At 39.0% G+C, this 8,994-nt stretch overlaps 1 long non-coding RNA gene across 1 annotated transcript; it reads left to right on the top strand.

Moving 5' to 3' along the window:
* Window positions 1-583: 583 nt before the first annotated feature.
* Window positions 584-5,768, top strand: LOC142138444 (uncharacterized). The gene is made up of 2 exons (XR_012688039.1): window positions 584-1,758; window positions 2,472-5,768. It is a non-coding gene; the product is annotated as an uncharacterized LOC142138444 (long non-coding RNA).
* Window positions 5,769-8,994: the final 3,226 nt, after the last annotated feature.

Raw genomic sequence — 8,994 nt, 5'->3', positions numbered from 1 at the left:
CCCTTTGATCCAGAACGTGGCTGCCGGCTGGATGACAGGATACGTATGTTCAGCAGCCATTCATTAATTCCTGGTTTAAGTTAAATATTCTACGAGTATTCCCTTTATTATTCCGCTCACGCTCAGACAGTTTGTGTGCAACACACTTACTGACAAGAAGTCTGATGTGCGTAGGGGGAACTGTTCCCTGTGGTCAAACCTTATCTGGAAATATCTGACAAGAATCCCTGCACCTGGTCTCCCAGCAGGCACACGCTCCTCTGTCTAACACGCTGGCAGGATCTGGGCACACGTACTGCGTGTAACACGGGTGATATCAGGATGGTGATTGGGGAACTCTCCATACCAGGCCGGCATTGAGAATGATTACAAAGGTTTATAACAAGCAGACGAGATGAACTCTGTACACACAGCAGCAGGGACGCCGGGAAGGGCAGCAGGGATACCGAACATGTGACCTGAATGGGCTCCGCCCACTTCTAGAAGGGGGTGTGGCCTTAAGGCAGAGGGGCCTACCGGTGATTTTTCCAGTAGTCCTGTGGGCCAGTCCGACACTGCTCAGAAATCAGGAGGGTTTGTTATGCCTTTAAAGAAATGTTACGAGATAAAATGTCGTCTGTGAGCGAGACTTAAGTGAATATATTTTTACTTTGAACACGAAAATCACAGAATCTAGAAATATGTGTGAATATTTGGTCACGGGAGAGAGATTTTGTTGAGAAAATGTTGAATGATTTACAGACACAATGTATTGTGTCTAACGAGAGTACTCTGATTTATGAGACAGTGCTGCTTTTAAAATGGTTGAATACTTGGAACCAAGATTCCAGATTGAATGTTTCTAAACCCGGAAATTTAATTAGTGTCATTTAAAAGGGCTGTACTAAGAGATGATAAGAAAGGAGTGGCTTTGAACACTCGCCCAGGTCTCGTCACTTTGACATTCTCTATTTGTGAAATTAGGGACTGCCCCTTTGAGGAAATCAAGGCATGGAACGCATAGCGTCACAGTTAAGCTTTTAGCAGCTGTTCACTGGTTACCTGATAACAGTATACACGCATGTTACAGTTACAGTAATTCCTAGTAAATAAATGTTAATCTCTATGCAAAAGTTTTTTATTCACAGGTCTCCAGCTGCAAAGACCCATTAGGCAATCCAGATTGCATTGATTTAACTTCCAATGCACCATCTTTGCACCACAACAAACATAAGTATAAACTAATGAAGGATTTAAATAACGTAAACTCTTCTGAGTAATGATTACCTTGTTTTGGAAGAGATATTAGAGTTTATGTGCTATTCACATAGCAAATGCATGAACTAGGTGGTTTTTCTGTATGTGCAGAAAGCAAAAGGTTTTTATTTGTATCCTCATTACAGTTTTGAGTAAATCAGTGTTTGTAAAGACATTTACTGCCCTTATTTACTGTGCTATAATTGTCATATACTGTAAATAATTCTTTTTATTGTGGGTATGGTAATGCATTGATGGGAATTCTATATTTTTACAGAAATGAAAAAGATTTAAGACTTTAAGAGCAATTGTATGTGCTCCTGCATTAGCACTTCTGGATCATAGCAAGCCATTTATACTCTCCTCTGAGCAGAACCAAATGTTTAACCAATTTTAAGCTGAAATAACTTCAGCGCCAGCACTGGCTTTGCCAGATTATGACAAGCCTTTCACATTATTTTGTTATGAAGTCAGTGCACATGTACAAGGAGTACTGACACAAATACATGGTCGCAAGCTAAGGTCACTTGCATACTACTCTGCTTTAGTGCTTGAAAAGAGTATAGATATTGTGCTAGGACACCCAGTTACCTTAACGGTATCGTACGTTGTGACAGAAACCAAGCACAAGCAAAACATTTGTTACCGGCCAGATTTACTAAGTATGAAGATATACAGCACAAAGGACATTCCCTCCTATTGTGAAATGAGTGACATATAACACTTGCCGAGCGCACTGTGTATTTTCTTCCTCCCTTTCCTTTTTTATTAGAAGAAAAAAAAAAAAAAAAGGAAGCACAAGAGGCCCCAGAGCCTCTCATGTTCACAGATATATGTTAAGACCTTCAGACAAGGGGAATCTGAGTAAACTGTATTTTAAGTTTTTTAAAGGTCCAAGGGAGACCAGAGAGGGGAGTTCATTGATATTAGCAGGAGGAATATAGATTGCACGTTATTTTCCTTTGCTGTGCGCTGTAGATGTGTACTAGACTAGAAAGGAAAGCCAAGTTTGGAAGAACCAGACTCAGGCCCATAGTAATGTATAGATCATTATACATAATTAGAAAATTCTAATATGAAAGTTTAACCCAACCAAATAAAGAAAAGAGCAACCCATGACTACAGGGGTTTACACCCAATGCAGGAATGTGTTTGTGAGTATTGTGGCCCAACACATTATTATATACACTAATAGAACTGATGATGTGGCTTATTAACAGGTTATTTAAGCTAAGTGTTTCTATTCCAGAAGAATTAAAGTTACCACATCTGTCTTAACCGTTGTACTGTACACTCCATCTAATGAGTGTAAACTTTGTGGAACTCAGAAACCAAGAACCTTTTCCTTGGATTCCACATGCTCCTTACTGAAGCCTATCCTAATGAAGTAGCACTGCTTACTCCCAGTAACGTTACACTTAAACAGTGCACAATGTTGAATCCTGCTGCCTTATTGCAGCAAGTTTCAAAAGATGGGAGAAGTACCTGTATATATTGGGGTTACCCTAGGGATTTGGGGGAATTCCATTCCAGCTTGAACAGAAAGAAAGGAAAAAAAAAAATGCAAACAAAATTTTTCTGAACATGATTGCATAGAACTAATGAAACAAGAATCTCTGGTTTTATCTCACATTAAAGATAAACCATTACCAGATGCAGACATCACTCTTTTTGTAGATGGTTCACACTATCACATAGATCCTGTCCCGTATACAGGGTGTGCTGTAACCACACACACAGAAATAGTGATTCAACAGACTCTACCGAGTCACATGTCAGCACAAGAAGCTGAACTAAAGGCCCTGACACTTGCATGCATATATGCAAAAGGACAAAGAGTAAATATTTACACTGATTCAAGTTATGCATTTGTAATTGCGCATGATTATGGCCCTGTATGGAAAAGTAGGGACCTTATGGGTTCAGCAAGCAAACCAGTCAATATGATGAACATACCAGGGCATTGTTCACTGCATTCCAGCTGTCCTCCAAACAGTGATGAAGATGAAGACACACACAGAGATACTACCCCCGAAGCTAAGTGAAATAGACCAGGCCGCACGAGAAGCCGCCATAGCCCCAGTACCCCAAGGGGAGTCTATTTACATGGTGACCCCCTGACCCCTGTTTGACCAGAGCACACTCCAACTTATGGAAAGACAAGCAACAGAAAATAAGAAAAAGACTTGGGCAATACATGGAGCACTAGAAGTGCAAGGAGTGGTGTAAAGGTCAGCGTTTGTGTCTGCCAAAAGTAGTTTATCCCATTATGGCCAATATAGCACACGAGAAAGTGCATCTGGGAAAAGATGCTATGGTTGTACTCACTAGCAGCTTATGGATAGTACCAGGGTTCGCCCAAGCAGCACAGTCGTTAGTGGCAGAATGCCTAGTCTGTGCACAAAGTAACCCGAGTAAGTCTGTCCTATGGAAAAGCACACCCCAGACATAATATCCCTATAAGAGGATACAGATAGACTTTATAACTTCCCAAATGCTCGGGCTTTGAGAATGTGCTTGTCTGTGTCAACTTCTTTAGTCACTGGCTGGAGACATGGCTGTATAGAAAAGCAAATGCTAAAGCATTAGCCAAGAAAATTGCGAATGAGGTAATCTGATGATATGGTGTACCAGAGGTCATTGTAAGTGACAGAGGGATACACTTTACGGGGCAAGGATTCCAGAAACTATCACACCCCCTACAAATCCCAAAGTTCAGGATGTATGGAGCGCCTTAATGGTACACTGAAATTGAAAATGCAGAAAATAATGGCTGAAACAGGTCTGCCATGGATCTCATGTTTACCTGCACTCAGTAAAAAATACTGCTAGGAAAGACACAGGTTTAACACCATATGAGATATTGTTTGGCACAGCAAACAGAACAGGCTGTTATTTTCCATAGCAACTACACCATGTATATAGTGATTTGTTGAATTATGTTGCCTTATTATAGAAACAACTAACTGAAATACATGGTCAAATATTCTCCTCCATTGCAAACCCTAATTTTGATACAGGTACCCATAAACTGCACCCTGGGGGGCTGGGTGGTCGTGAGAAAGCACATCAGGAGAAGTCTTGAACCCAGATACAAGGGTCCTTATCAAGTCCTGTTGACGACTCCCATGGCAGTGAAAGTACAGGAAAGAGACACCTGGATTCACGCATAACACTGCAAAGTCTTCAAATCAGGGGAGTCTTGTTCTGATAAATAGAAATGACTGTCTCATTGTATTGATATGTCTTGCCAGAATAATTGTGACTGAAGTAGGGATTAAGGCCTCCCTAACCCAGTATGAAACAGACAGTTAAGTGACATATTGCCTATGCCACTGTGAGAAACATATGGGAAGGAGTGCTCAACAATTTGCACTCATAGTAGAGTAAACTCTGAAAATGTCTTTGTGCAGATGCATAACCTCATTGGTAAAGTTGTCAGTAATGATTCATGTTGGATATTGGAAATATTGGCATTAGTAGCAAATGGTTTAGCAATCCTGTTGATCGTATAGGTGATAATGAAACTAAATATATGGCTGATTAAGAAGTTACTGACACTTGATTGTTGTCTCTCCAAAAAGGGAACCACTGAAAATCCCGAACCTCTGATGATCACAGAAATTACTTCTGAAACCTGACCAGACTATGAGTGTCATGAATTATTTGGACTAGCAAAGCCAAAGAACTGCAGAGTTTGCAACAAGAAACTACTAAAGATTGAACAAAGGACATGCAAGGCCTGCAGAACTACTATAGACTCATTAACTATCTTTTAAGAAACCATCTTTTAAGAAACCATCTTCTAAGAAACCATCTTTTCTAGACATGGACATTTGCCAAAATGCATCTCCTCATAAATCAAGTTAGGACAGGGAGGATCACAGGCTTATTAGTGGGGGATGAGTTGACAGATTCCTAAGGGGACCAACTCTATGCATGTGGCCTCCTACATGTGTATAAGTACCTGCTTATTAAGAATGTGGTTCTATAGATAGGATTAGGTAGGTAGGAGGAGAAAGGGTCGAAAATTGAATAAAAGATGGGAAATGTTAAATATGATTTTTTGTTAAGGCCTCATAAGGCCTTTGTTCAGCCATTTTATTGTAACTTGTATAGAAATATTATTTGCTAGAAGAGATTATTCATTTTTCTGTTAACTTGCAGTTTTGCAATATGTGAGCCTATGGCCTTGGAGTTGAACTAATAGAGAACACCTGAAGAATGTAACCAGTTATGAAAACAATAATGAGCTTCATATCCAGCTGGTAGTATGGGAGCTGTATCCATGGTGTTGCACATAGCATATCTCCAACTCCCCTTGAGATAAGAAATAATAGGCTCATCTGTCCTTAGAAGGGGGAGAAAAGTAAACACCTCAAGAATACGTGAGAAAGTTAATCAGTAGCGCTTCTCATAAACTAGTGGTATAAACTATTGTATGCATATGACGTAGGATTCATTTATTCAGTAGCCTATAAAAACCTGTATCTTTGTATCAATAAACTAGAGAATATTCCTTGCATACAGAACTTGGTCTGTGTCAATTCTCTCCAGCTGATTGAAGCGCTTCCAGATATACTTGACACCACAGGCTGACTTGGGTCAGAATTTTAGATTTAACAATACATACACACAAAACTGATATATGGAATAAAGACCCAATCCCAAAGTCCGCTTGTGTTTAATTTAAGATATAAATTAAGCTAAAATCAGTATTATTTGGAGAAAAACTGAAACATTGAAATTAAAGAGTTCCTTAAGTGATAGTAGGAAAGAATTTAAGGTTATGTTTTTACTGCTTCCGATATGTACATCTTCATTTGGACCTAAAATCCTGCAAAAGTAGGTACAGTTTATTTTCTACAACAGGAAAGTAGACATTCACCTATGTATATCTGAGGTGGGAAAATATGTGCAATTGTGTGAAATTAAATGTTATGCGCATATGCAGATTTTGCACTTTTGTAAATTACTTTTATCTAACTTGCCCTAAACTGAACTGATCTAAATACTGATTTGTTGCTAAAGGCTACTACACACTTGCACTTTTATTCATTCATCATAAATAAACCCCAATGATTTTAATACAAAATGTTATTTTATTAAATTAAGTACACATACCTCATAGACAGAGATCAGGCTCCAGTGAGACAGAGCTAAAATCCAGCTGGATCCCATTCAGCTACAGGAGCGATGTCAAAGGTGACAGAGCTGAAATCTAGGTGGAGAAGATTCAGCTACTGTAGCAAGATATAGAGAATGTTGGGGAAATGAGACATGACTATTACTGTGAGTGACAATTTCAATCATACAGTACACACTTCTAGCACTTCAGTTCTACAATGTTATGAGGGAGGGGAAGAGAAAGCTGGCAGACTATCTGCCTTGGCCAGGGATTGAACTGAATGCACTGCTCAAAAATTGCATATGCAGCCTTGATACCGGTAGTGAAACAGTGTTTAGTAGGTGTCACCTGCAGCATATACATGAGTATTTTTAGTACTAGATAGTTGCAGTGCAACAATTTGGTATAAATAAAGTAGTAATAGATTGACCATGCAAAATGAAACTTCAGACTTATAAGTATTTTATAGTCAGTGCTAGAAGCCCTCAAGACTAAGCTAAACAGAATCAGTAAAAGTAAGTGCATTGAAAAATCTTGTGGCGTTTAACCTATCTGTGAGTATTAGGTGTGTGTGAGGGCAATTTGGACTTTATAAGACATATGAGCCAAACCACAACCATGACAGGTCAGATTTGTAAAGAACAAGAACGCTAAAGAGTATGCAAGGAAAAGAGTGCTACAACAAAAAAAGAGATTAAATATGTTTCACCTAAATCAATGATAATGATACCTGGGGCAGAACATGTAGTGAGAAAGATTGTCTACAGTTTGGTTAAAAGTAAGACACAGATAAAGAGTACAGAATACTTCAATGGAGGGAGCACCAAAAGTGAATGAATTAAGGTCAGACATGCGTTATTAACACATTACAAGGCAATGATATCTCAAAATGATGATGTGACCTATTGTAGAGTACTTGAAATATTCACAACAAAATGAAATGTAGCTACCTGTTCATCTGCGGGGTGTGTAAGTGCATATTCTGAGGCATCTACCTCTTGAGATCCTTATTCCCACCACCCCATGTCTATCTCATTCCTCTTCATCCCGGCAGAGCAGGTAATTCAATGCCCCTGTATGTGCAGATTAAGTAAAACATGTAAATTGAGTGCAGAGCTGACACAGGAATGGAAGAAAAGTAGCACGGTAGCACAATCCAAATGCAGTTGACATAACATATGAGCAAAAAACCATCTCACTGATGAAATAAAGTTTCACTTTTTTCTTTACATATTTCCTACTCAATGGATCACTTTATTATTATCACTATTATTATCACTTTACGCAAAGACTTCAGAGCTGACACTATCATCCTGAGATTAAACTCAGTTGTATCATTTGTATTCCTACTCACTACAGGGTATCTTTCCCCTTTATATATTCTGCCTACTGCCATACACAAAATTAACCGGTTGACAGTTTCTCACACAAGCAAAGCAAGAAATGACTTTTAGAATGGACATCTATGCTCCAGTACTCTCAACTTACTAGTAGGTCAGGCTGATGGCATATAGCTTGGCAGAAACTTTGATGCCATACCACTACTACTTCACTACTTCATAAGTTACAGCCACTAATCGCAGTGCATGTAGTGTATAGTGCTGAGAGGAGTTATAATGGTACTGTTGCTGCAGCCATAATCTCCAAAAAACTGTAAAGTAACCCGCAAGGAGCAATGAAACAAATCAGCAGAAACACTATAATAAACCGAAGGGAATAGTAAAATAATCAAGAGGGAGCTAGAAAACAAATCGATAACAAGCAATGCAATAATCCATAGTATAACAAGAAATAACAAGTGAAGTTTACAGCAATAAAAGGGTAACATTCAGAGAGTAGTAACAATTACAATTCACTGCTGTGACTTAAAGTCTGAAAAAGTCCAGTGTAGACAATGATCCAGAAGCAGATGATACTTCCAAGAACCCAGCACCCTAAAATACTTTATGTGGACAGCCATAAGGTTTAATTTATTTCCAATTAGTTCCCAGGTCACCGAGAAAGAAAATAATTTGGGTGAGAATTGGTTCTATGGGAAGAGAGTTGCACTTTATTAATTTCTGTACTGAGCTTATAGTGCAAATACTGGTCCGTGGGAGAATTCCACCTTATGACCTTCTTCTCTCAGAGCCCAAAATGTGGACAATTCAATTAGAAGTCTGATTGCATGCACAGCTGCTACCATGACATTGCATATGCTTGTGGCATAGAGGAGGTCTCTGAAAACAGATTTCTCCCCATTTAAGCAATAAAATCTTACCTCTTTCCTTTGCTGCAGAAACAAGAAACCAAATGCAGGCAAGAATGGGAAAGAACAAGACGGCACAGCCTGGCACCAGAACAAAAGGGCACAATAGAGCACCAGGCATTATCTGAAACATAACATGTGGCTACAATAAATGAAACATGACCAGCATGCAATGGAAGTTAAACAAGAAGTATTGCAAGAACAAATTAATAAAACCCTAATCTAATCCATGCACAGTCCACAAAACTGGATTGAAGTCCTGGATTGTGTCACATATTCAATTACCCACAACATTCCATTCCTGGTTGAACATTTGATTTAGCCCTTGTTGGAGTAATTTAAGGTGTAGAAGAAAGATCCCTCTGGTCTAGGGCAGTGTCCC

This window comes from Mixophyes fleayi, chromosome 2, assembly GCF_038048845.1.
Source record: "Mixophyes fleayi isolate aMixFle1 chromosome 2, aMixFle1.hap1, whole genome shotgun sequence".
Lineage (NCBI taxonomy): Eukaryota > Metazoa > Chordata > Amphibia > Anura > Limnodynastidae > Mixophyes > Mixophyes fleayi.
The sequence above is the reverse complement of the archived record's forward strand: the minus strand, read 5'-3'. Positions and strand labels throughout refer to the sequence as shown.